Below are 12200 nucleotides of genomic sequence, written 5' to 3'. Positions count from 1 at the left end.
AAAGGGAATTTTCTGAAAAATGGAACTATAGTAACTGCATAGGAGCACTCGATGAAAAACATATGGAGATTTTCGCTCCCCCAAAACGGGCTCCCTCTTCTTCAATTATAAGAAGTTCTTTTCTGTTGTTCTGCTCGCCCTAGTAGACGCAGACTACAAATTCATTTATGTCAATGTAGGCGATTTGGGGAAAAATAGCGACGCTGGTATATTTTCGCGTTCAGATTTGGCTATGCGACTGGAAAATAACAGTTTGAATATACCAGGCACAAAAAAATTGCCAGGAACTAACATTCAAATACCACACGTTATAGTTGGTGACGAAGCTTTCCCTTTGAAACCCTATCTTATGCGACCTTATCCTGGCTCACAACTAACCGATATGAAGAAAAAGGTCTATAATTATAGGCACAGCAGAGTCCGAAGAGTTTCCGAAAATGCGTTCGGAATTTTATCTCAGAAATTTCGAGTGTACTATCGAAAAATATGCCTCAGCCCAGAACACGTAGATAATGTCATCCTGGCCACTTGTGCTCTGCACAATTTTTTAAGAGATGATTCAGTACAGACTGAATACGAAGATTGTGGCGAACTTCGTTTGAGAGATCTTCCCCGTATAGGAGGTAATTTTGTAAATAACGCCATACAGGTACGGGATAAACTTAAGGACTACTTCAATTCACCTCAAGGAACCGTGTCATGGCAGAATAATATTGCACTACAAGGAACTCGTCGAAGTTAAATTATATAATTTATTTAATAAATTCAAATACATTACTAATGTAAACAACTAATCTAAATTTAACCATATAAAATCGTTCTATCTCGGCAGCTGTTTCAGAAACGCCCTATCTCAGGATTTTATGCATAATGTCAAAATATATTGAATTTGAGGTCAGATAAGGCGTTTTTAAACAAAATCTGAAATATGGATTTCTTCAAACGTTTTCTGAGATAGGCCGCTTCCGAAACAACTGCCGAAATAAGGTGATTTTCCACACTGCAGTCGCAATGAAGTACAATATTTTTTATGCCACAAATTGGTCAAACGGCTTGATATATTTAATAAATTCAAATACAATATTAAAGTTAAAAACTTTATATCCATATTTAATTATATATTATATAATATTTTTTATGCCACAAATTGGCCAAACGGCTTGATATATTTAATAAATTCAAATACAATATTAAAGTAAAAAACTTTATATCCATATTTAATTATATATTATATAATATTTTTTATGCCACAAATTGGCCAAACGGCTTGATATATTTAATAAATTCAAATATAATATTAAAGTAAAAAACTTTATATCCATATTTAATTATATATTATATAATATTTTTTATGCCACAAATTGGTCAAACGGCTTGATATATTTAATAAATTCAAATACAATATTAAAGTAAAAAACTTTATATCCATATTTAATTATATAATACTAGCCTTTACCCGCGGCCCCGTCCGCAAAGAGAAATTTAAATATATGGGCTATTCGCATTAGCCTGCTTATCAAGTTATCTGTTTAAAATTTTGTTTTCTGTCTAATGCATTTTATTTTTGTAATTGAGTAAAAAAAAAGAACTAAATGAGCTGATAACCTGATAGGATCCCTAATGATTCCGAAATTATCCAGAAAAATCTACGAAATGGTCTCCAAAAGTTCCCGGAATAGTCCCAAAAAAAAACCCGAAATGACAACGACACGATTCTAGACGTATCCAGAGAACCACACAGAAATGATCCCTGAAGGTGTTCCAAAATGATCCCGAAAAGGTTCCGAAATTACCCTGACGGGCTCCCGGGCGGATCTCAAAAACCATCCAGAAAATATTCAGAAAGGGTCCCTAAATTATCCCGACATACTCCAGAAAAAGTTCCGAAATGGCTCCGAGGGGATCCACGACGGATCGCGAAAACCATACAGAAATGATTCCGGAAGGATCCCAAAATGATCCCGAAATAGTCCGGAAATGACCCAGATGGGATCCCGCACAGATCCAGAAAACCATCCAGAAATGATCCCGGAAGGGTCTCGATATGACCCAAACGGGATTACAAATAGGGTGAAGATAATTATAAAACCATGTTAATAAGGCAACAGGCGCGTTGGAGCGAATGAAGAGTTACAAAGAAACATACAGGTAAAGCTAATAAAAGCGTGCTAATAAAACAATTGATGGAGGGCGGATGGCGGGAGGAGGAGAGTACCACTGATCTTTTTCCAAAATTGTTTAGATCTCGATCTGTATGAGCCAGATACCAAAAATTATTGATTTTAGGACAAAATTTACATTGAGTTATAACAATTTATAGATTTTGCACGAGAGGGGAAAGGAGGGGGGGGGGTGTATCACTGCTCACTTTGTAAGCCCTCGACTTATTTCACCCATTGAGTTTGTAATATTGGTGAAGGTCAGTATACGTAAAGTTATAATGTGTAAAAATTGTTAAAAAGTAATTATTCGAAGGGGTCGTGGGACCCCCTTCCCCCTTTCCATGCTCGAAAAAAATTTCGCCAGTAGCCTATTATCTCTGTCCCAAATTTCATCAAAATCCGTGAAGCCGTTCTGGCGTGATTCAGTCGCAAAGACAAAAAAATATAATAATTAAATTATAACTGTTCCTAGGGGGCGGAGACCACGGCCCTTTTAAAAAATATATAGCTATTAGATCCTTCTAGACTATTGGCTATATGCGTGCCAAATTTCATACAAATCCGTCAAGCCGTTTTTGCGTGATTGAGTCACAAAAACAAACGTCTGGACAAACATCCAAACATCTTAACATCCAAACTTTCCCATTTATAATATATATTAGATTAGATTAGATAGATTATACAAAGCGAGTCACTCTAGCTCAACTTCGATCTGGATACTGTAACAGGTTAACCTATCCAGAATCAACCCCGACATACTAAATGTATGCCCTGCTTGCAATGTGTTCCTACATGACACCAACCATCTCTTTAATTGTAATGTGGAATCAACACCTCTAACACTCCTCACATTATGGTCAACCCCTGTTGAAACAGCAAGTTTCCTTGGACTCCCGTTAGAGGATATTGATCACAATTTGTGATCGGTCACACCTATTGGACGGCGAAGCACTGCTACAACAACAACTATAGTTTCTTACGCCGACGACTGCACGATAATGGCAACCGAACCTGGCCCTCCAATAGACGATTTATAAAATAAAAATAAATGTAAGGTGCGATTACCTCCGAAGAGATCTAAGGCCGAGCTTCTCTTTCAATTTGCGTCGTGCTCCTCTTGATTTTTCCCTACAAATAGACGAATTAGTTTCTAGAATAAACTGCTATCTTCCCAGACTTTCTGGTTTCTTCAGCTCGCACGACCTGGTACCTTCACCGAACAAATAAACGCAAATTTTGAACGGCTTAGGGGTAAAGTTCGATTACACTGTCACCTTTAAGGCTTTTTTAAGCCATAACAATAATAGCGGAAAGACCACGATTAAACCTTTAGTGTCTTCATTGGCTCCTTGTTCAATTGATTATAGTTTATCACCTGTTGCAACAAATTCATTACCCTCGCTGTAAACTGTCTGCAAGCGTGAATGATTTATTATTTAACTAAAACATGGATATATTCAACGCAACCTCTCGGAAAATGCAAACGCAAGAACAAAAACAGTTTACTCACCATCTGCTCCAATTTCCTTTGAGATTTCGGCCCAAATATTGTTTTTCCTCGTAGTATTCATGTAATGCTCATTTTGTAAATTGTAAAGTTCGGGATAATTACTTATTAAAATAATAAGCTGTTCCTCGTTTATTTGCATTTTGTAAATATATTAAACTAGGCCAATAATAATATTGTAAACATATTTTGCCGCTCGGTAATTCACACCTAGCGGCAGCAGCACTGCGCGCCACTTCCCAAAGCGGCATTTTTGCCTAGTTGATCAAATTTGCCGCGCTGTGCCGGGTCGCGCAGTGCTGCTGACGCTAGGTGTGAATTGCCTCATAAGAATACATGCAAAGAATATTTTGTAGTTCAGTGTAGTGCTGCGTAGTGCAGCCTAATGTGGCCTTACCTTTAATTGGAGCACATTTTTTGTATGAATACAGATTAGTTTTGGACATTCCTATCCTCCTAAAGGAGTATTCCTTACACTATTTATGGAGTACTCGCGTTTTTTGAAGGGATGTCACCCAGTGTTTTCGGCGAGAGAAAATAATTGGTATTACTTTCTTGCCAAATGTGTCTCAAAAATATTTGTAGCGTAAAGACTGTATCTTTTCCATTAAAACATTTGATGTTGAAAGGTTCTTTAAATAGAAATATATGTTGACCAGAACTATAATATTATATTATTGTACCGTAGATTTGAAGCGTTACATCTCTGGTAAATTAAATATCGTAGAAAAAAGGATCTGTATATAAGTGTGTTTGATAGGCTATAATAACTAATTATGAAGAAATCAATCATATTCAAACCATTCACACTAATCAACGACAATTCAAATTTATATTTTACTTTACAATACGAATAAATAAATAATTGAGATCTGTCACCAGTAATAAGCAATATACTTTTTAGACCTGCTGTGCCATGTACCACCACAAACCTGGAAATCAAAAGCGTAAAGAACGTGCTGAACGCATGAAATGATAGAAGAAGAAAATAATAAAAAACAAAAATCCCTATTTGGGTACAATTTTGGACCGAACAACTCGACTTAGCCCTGCAATTTAGAAATTCCAAAAAGTAAGTAAGAAACAATATAAGGGCTGAATCATACTTCTCGCCGAGTGCTCAAATAAAATTAAAGTGATTAAAGCAGGGACTGCTACTAAAAGTTATTTTAATCTTTAGCTCAATAAATAGCGATTATTTTCCCATTTAATTTCACTCGAAAACTTAACGGTTATTTTTCAAGTGAAATAACTCGAAAAAACAACTGTTATTTTCTGAGCGGAAAATGAAAATTACCATTATTTATAATCCCTGGATTAAAGTAAATTAAAGTGACTGTGTGATGGTGGCCACCGTGGTGTGACGGTAGCGTGCTCCGCCTACCACAACGGATGCCCTGGGTTCAAACCCCGGGCAAAGCAACATCAAAAATTTTAGAAATAAGGTTTTTCAATTAGAAGAAAATTTTTCTAAGCGGGGTCGCCCCTCGGCAGTGTTTGGCAAGCGCTCCGGGTGTATTTCTGCCATGAAAAGCTCTCAGTGAAAACTCATCTGCCTTGCAGATGCCGTTCGGAGTCGGCATAAAAAAAATCATGTAGGTCCCGTCCGGCCAATTTGTAGGGAAAATCAAGAGGAGCACGACGCAAATTGGAAGAGAAGCTCGGTCTTAGTTCTCTTCGGAGGTTATCGCGCCTTACATTTATTTTTTTTTTTTTTTTTTTTTTAAAGTGACTGTGTAAATGCACACTATTCTGATATCACGCATAATTGTGTTCACCTTCAGGTTCCCCATCCGATTCGACTATTGATAATGATTTTTTACCTGGGCCTTCGAACAGTGAGGAGACAATAAAAACATCAAACAAAAATATATGTTTACATGAATCCGAAATCGTAAAGTTTCGTGGTGACACTGATCAAGGTTCATCTTCAAAAAGTCTTGCAACCATACCAGCAACTCTGTATCAAAGTCCAGATTATTTAAACGACTTCGACATCGGTACCGTGAATAATGAGTTTTTGCTATCCGCTATACGATAAACTGTCAGCATACGATCACATGACCACTCAAGATCACATTAAATGTTATATTCAATGGCGATCCTTACAAAATCGAATTCAAAAGGAGGCTACAATTGATACATTTATCAATGAACAGGTAATCACTGAAACTCAAAAGTGAAAAGACATTTTATATAGAATTTTGGATATTATTTTATTTTTGGGTGAAAGAGGCCTAGCTTTCAATGGGGAAAGTATATACATATCTTGGTGAACGAAACGATGAGCATTTTTTGGGCATCTAAGTTCTCATAAGCCAATATGATCCGATACTTACAGAGAAAGTTAGAATTTCACAACAGCAGCACAAACGTTTACAAGTTTACTATCTTTCCTCAGACATTCAGAAAGAGTTTATAGAAATTTATGCAAAACACGTGAGGAAAACTATATTAGATCAACGCAAGAAAGCCAAGTATTTTGCTAATATCGTTGATGCTATGCCTAATGCTAGTCACCTAGACTACGTTCGTTTTACGCTACCTCCATTTCAATTCGAAAGCAACAAGTTTTACAATTCAAGAACGGTTTTTGGCTTTCGTGAATTGTAACCAAAAAACTGGTCAGAAAATCGCTGATATAATTTGCCATACTTGATTGAAGATTGTCGTGCACAAGGATAAGATAACGGCGCCAATAGAAAGGAGCTTACAACGGAGCACAACGTCACATTCTCGACAAAAATTCGAATGCTGATTACCCGCCTTGTGCAACACACAGTCTCAATTTATGTGGTGTTGATGCTGCAGAATGTTGTACGATTGCAATTACTTTCTTCGGAATTGTACAAAAATGTTTTATTATTTTCAGTAGCAGTCCACAACGAAAATGTACTCTCTCTCTTCACAGTCTTTCAGACACTAGGTGGTCGGCTAGAATTGAGGTAATCATCAGACCATTCGCAAACCATGTTTCAGGATTAACACAAGCACTAAAAGCATTACCAGCATTCTCAAGTACATCAACAAGTTCGAATGTATCTTGCTGTCCTCAATTTGGTTCAAAATACTGACTACCATTATTGAAAGAAACGTCGTACTCCAAGCTAGCGATGCCACCATAGACGTTGAGGTCCAACATCTAGATGCCTTATGAGCTGATTTGAAGTTGATCAGGAACCAATGGGAAACAATTTTAAATGAATACAAAACAGTTGCTATTTAATTGAACATCTCGCCAAAGTTTCCGGAGATTCGAAAGAGAAAACCCAAAAGACGTTTTGAAGATAATGGAAATGAAATGATTACGGATGATCCAGAGTCTGATTTTAAAAACAATACATTCTTGGTGATCTTTGATTCGGTAATCACTGGCATAACTGAACGATTTGCTTACTTACTTACTTAATTGGCGCTTAACCGTCTAAACGGTTATGGCCGTCCAACAAGGCGCGCCAGTCGCTCCTTCGCTCCGCCAACCGGAGCCAATTGGTCACACCAAGGGAGTTTAAATCGTTTTCCACCTGGTCCTTCCAACGGAGTGGGGCCGCCCCCTACCTCTGCTTCCATAGGCGGGTTCCGATAGAAATACTTTCTTGGACGGAGCATCATCTTTCATTCGCATAACATGACCTAGCCAGCGCAGCCGCTGCGTTTTAATTCGCTGGACTATGTTGATGTCTGCGTATAGCTCGTACAGCTCATCATTAAATCTTCTTCGGTACTCGCCATCGCCAACGCGTATAGGTCCATAAATCTTTCGAAGAACTTTTCTCTCGAAAACTCCCAAAGCCGCTTCATCTGCTGTTGTCATGGTCCATGCTCCTGCCCCATATAGCAGGACGGGTACGATAAGTGACTTGTAGAGTATGATTTTCGTTCGCCGAGACAGGACTTTACTTTTCAATTGCCTACCTAGTCCAAAGTAACATTTATTGGCAAGATTGATTCTTCGCTGGATTTCAGTGCTGATGTTGTTGCTAGTGTTGATGCTGGTTCCCAAATAAACGAAGTCTTTTACTATTTCGAAATTATGGCTGCCAACAGTAGCGTGGTTGCCAAGACGCGTATGCGCTGACTCTTTGCTGGATGAGCAGGTACTTCATTTTGTCCTCATTCACCATCAAACCCAAGCAGAACTAACAGCGCGGGTGTTTAGGCCGATGATATCAATGTCATCAGCATATGCCAGTAATTGCAAGCTTTTATAGTATATTGTTCCAGTGCGGTTAAGTTCTGCAGCTAGTATAATTTTCTCCAGCATCAAATTAAAGAAATCGCACGATAGGGGGTCACCCTGTCTGAAACCCCGTTTATTTTCGAACGGCTCGGAGAGGTCCTTCCAAATTCTGACTGAGCTGATAGTGTTGCTCAACGTCATTTTGCACAGCCGTATAAGTTTTGCGGGCAAACCAAATTCAGACATAGCGGCATATAGGCAGCTCCTTTTCGTGCTGTCGATGGCGGCTTTAAAGTCGACGAAGAGGTGATGTGTGTCGATTATCTTTTCACGGGTTTTGTCCAAGATTTGGCACATTGTGAAAATCTGGTCGATGGTAGATTTACCAGGTGTGAAGCCGCACTGATTAAGTCCAATCAGCCGGTTCACTGTGGGCTTCAATCTTTCGCACAATACACTTGAAAGGACCTTATATGCGATATTAAGAAGGCTGATTGCACGATAGTTGGTGCATTTTGCAGTATCCCCTTCTTGTGGAGTGGGCAAAGAACACTTAGATTCCAACCGTCGGGCATGCACTCGTCCGCCTATATTTTGCTAAGAAACTGCTGCATGCGCCTTACCAACTCCTCGCCGCCGTACTTGAATAGCTCCGCAGGCAATCCATCAGCATTTTTAGTATTGGCTAAGCAAATTTGCTGTCGTCGTCGCCATCACACGACGCCATTTTCGTCGACGTTGTTTTTACTGACGACAGAGGGAAAATTTGTAAGTAAAACATTTCTTTTTTAATTAATTAAATGTACAAGCATGTAATATGCATTGCTTTTTTTATATATTAAAAATGAAAATAACGAGTGCGCAACAATTCAAGGTTCTTATAGCTGAGCTAGAAAAAATCCTTGCCTAGCAAAAGATTTCCAAAGAGGCATGGCACCAGCAAATTTTAAACAACAGTGTGAAGCGATCAGCATAAAATTAAATTCTTTGGGACCACCTTTGAGAGACAGCGACGGTTGGCAAAAAGTAATTAAAGTAATTCAATTAATAGAACATAGTTTTAATCCAAATATACTCTGCCGGTATGGCGAGATTTAAAATTTAAAGTGCAGAAAAAACTGGTGAAAAATAGGGAAGAAAGCAATGCAACAGGTGGTGGCATGAATAAACAATTTACGCTAAATCCGTTGGAAGAGGCAGTGGCCATCTTCCTGCAATTCGATAAGCAGCTGAACCCGGAAGGGATTGTACACGGTGTACAGCTGCCGGTTGAGCAAACTATAGTAGCTTACGTAAATTGTGTTGTCCAGGATGATCCGCAAATAATTTCAGATGTTCAACTGCATCCACCGGATTTTCCTTCCGAAGAGGAAATAAGAAATCACGTTTATTCAAATTATATAAGAGAACCGGTTTACATTCTGCTTATGCACAGTACGCTATTTTCCGTCATAAGTATTTTGAACTTAATAAAAAGTGTTATAAAGCTTACATATGTAAATTTAAAGGAAACATTATTTGCAACCCGAAGTTTTTTATGATTTCGTAAATTCTAAACGCAGAACTAGCGGGTTTCCTTCTGCCATGAAGTTTAGAAATAGCATTTCCAGCGACGATCAAGAGATTGCAAACTTCTTCGCTCAATTATTTCACTCTAATTACTCTGCTGTGGTTGATTCATCACCTACAAATTATCCGTATGAGCTCCATTCTAGTAACTCAAGATATTCCCCACATTTGTTGCCTGAAGATGTTCTACTACATCTAAAGACCTTAAAAGAATCCTCCAAATACGGTCCCGATTTGATCCAACATGTTTTCTTAAAAAATGTGCGGAATAAATTTACAAGCCCCTTACTGATCTGTTTAACCTCTCTTTAAAAAATGGAATTTTCCCGACGGCTTGAAAGGAATCTTTTCTTATCCCACTCCATAAAAAAGGAAGCAAGTCGTCTACTGAAAACTATCGTGGAATAGCAAAGCTCTCCACAATCCCTAAGCTTTTCGAAGCAATCGTTACTAAGCACCTTACATTTTCGATTTCTACATTGATAGATAGTTCTCGGCATGGCTTTTGTAGAGCCAAATCAACCACAACCAATTTGCTTGAATTTACAACTACCGTCTTTAATGGGTTTAGAAATAATCATCATACCGACATTATATACACTGATTTCAGCAAAGCATTCGACAAAGTACGCCACTCATTACTTGTTTATAAACTCGAACTGCTTGATTTTCAACCTGCCCTAACTCGCTGGATCTCATCCTATCTTTGCGGTAGAACTCAAAGAGTAATTTTTAAAAACATTTGTTCGAATGTCACCGATGTTCCCTCCGGTGTGCCCCAGGGCAGCCATCTCGGTCCTATTCTGTTTTTGATATTTATAAACGATGTTTCTACAACTATAAAATATTCTAAAATTTTAATATATGCCGACGACGTAAAACTTTTTAAGTCATACGCGTCGGTTGAAGAACGTTCTGTACTCCAGGTGGATTTAAATCGTTTATTTACTTGGTGTAATGCGAATTTTATGCCTCTCAACATAGAAAAATTTAATCCATGTGTTTTTCACGTGGGAACATACAGCTAGCTTCCTACACAATTAATGGCCAAACTCTGGAAAGCGTTGATGTTTTTGTCGACTTGGGAGTTACAATGAATTGCAAACTTAGTTTCAACTCTCATATTAATACCACAGTCAATAAAGCGAGAGGAGTTTTAGCATTTGTGAAAAGATAGGCAAAAGAGTTTAGTGATCCTTACGTTACAAAAACCCTTTTTACATCATCGATGAGGCCGATATTAGAATATAGATCGATAATTTGGAATCCGCGTTATCAAGTTCATATGGATAGACTAGAATCAATTCAAAAACAGTTTTTACTTTTCGCCTTGAAAAATCTTCAATTGGACTCTCCGTATAATCTTCCTCCTTACACTAATCGATTAAAACTAATAAATCTTCCTACCCTTGCAAGTCATATAGAAATGCTAGGTGTACTATTTAAGGCTGGACTTTTAAATGGATCGATTTCAAGCCCATTTCTTTTGAACGAAGTAAACTTGAATATTCCATGCCGAGTTTCAAGGCATTATAAACCTATAATTCTTAAACAATGCAGAAACAATTTCCAACTACACAAACCTTTTCTATGTTTGTGTGAAGATTATAACTCTCACTCGAGAATAAATGATGTTTCGGACTCGCTCTTTGCCATAAAAAAGACGGTTCTATCTTCTCTTAATAATTAAAAAAATATATTTATACTTTTAATCTATTGTATTTTGTGAATCTATATTTCTCAGCTGATGAGTTTCTCTGTAGCTGAGCGGTTTCAGATCTCGGCGCTTAAGAAGCCACTGCCTCTCAAAGACTCGGTAACAAAAAATTATAAATAACACATAAATCAGAATTCGGATCAAAAAAAAAAAAAGTATGTATGAATTAAAAAAAAAAAAACAGGATTAGCCTGATGTACTAGAGTATACAAATCCAAAAAAAAGGGCAGAGACGATCTTTTAGAGAAACACAGTAGCATGCAAGAGAGGGTTCTTACCGATGCCACGAACAGGCTAAATTCACTTAAGTACCGTTTACGAGATACGGCACGGTACCAAAAAAAAAAATGCTCGCGATTGAGGAGGTAAAGCTAACGATGCTAAAGAAAAAAGAATGTAGGGAAGTAGAACTTCATAAAATGAATATGGTTTTAAAAGCCATAAAAATTAAAATAGCGAAAACTAAACTTAAGAATTTAGAAAAAAAAGAAGACTGATTTATATATATATATATATTTTGTTTTTAAGAAAATGAATTTTTTCCGTTTGTGAATTATTTTTTTTTTTTTTGTGATATTAGTTATTAAGACGACTGAATTTAATGCATAGATGTACACAATAAAAAATTAACTGAAATTTTCAGTTTGAAACTATACAAAGCTGGCTTTGATTTGCTCTCTAATTTGGGATGCTTTCATATTAACGATATTTTCTACATCATCAATATTTTCACTATTCTCTAAGTTCTGCTCTTGACTGTGTACATACTCGTTTGCAGAGCGACAACTAAAATCAATGCATATGTTGTGAAGTGCTGCACATACATTAGCAATTTGCGTGGCAGCGAAAACGGTTTTTTAATAAGCCAAGGTTGGGTTGAATTGGCCGGCCCATGAGGACCTCACATAGACTGTTTGAGTCCGTAGTGTTACCAGAAGTTTGTTTTAACGACCAAAATGAAAAACCCTATCAAAAACCAGAACCTATGTTATAAAATAACTCCATCCTCTTGGCAAATACTAGAAGTTTCCTAGGACTTAAGCCACTTGCTGCTTCTAGATCTGA

At 37.4% G+C, this 12200-nt stretch overlaps 1 long non-coding RNA gene across 4 annotated transcripts in view; it reads left to right on the top strand.

Moving 5' to 3' along the window:
* Positions 1–4082: 4082 nt before the first annotated feature.
* Positions 4083–12200, top strand: part of LOC137252865 (uncharacterized) — a 132535-nt gene continuing 124417 nt past the window's right edge. The window contains exons 1-2 of one of the 4 annotated variants that reach the window (XR_010953673.1): positions 4083–4378; positions 4574–4741. This is a non-coding gene — a long non-coding RNA (uncharacterized lncRNA). The remainder of the gene's footprint in view (positions 4379–4573; positions 4742–12200) is intronic. The other 3 variants (XR_010953675.1, XR_010953674.1, XR_010953676.1) reach the window with 3 other exon arrangements.

Source organism: Eurosta solidaginis, chromosome 5 (assembly GCF_040869045.1).
Source record: "Eurosta solidaginis isolate ZX-2024a chromosome 5, ASM4086904v1, whole genome shotgun sequence".
NCBI classification, from domain to species: Eukaryota; Metazoa; Arthropoda; class Insecta; order Diptera; family Tephritidae; genus Eurosta; species Eurosta solidaginis.
This window is presented reverse-complemented; position numbering and strand designations above follow the sequence as displayed.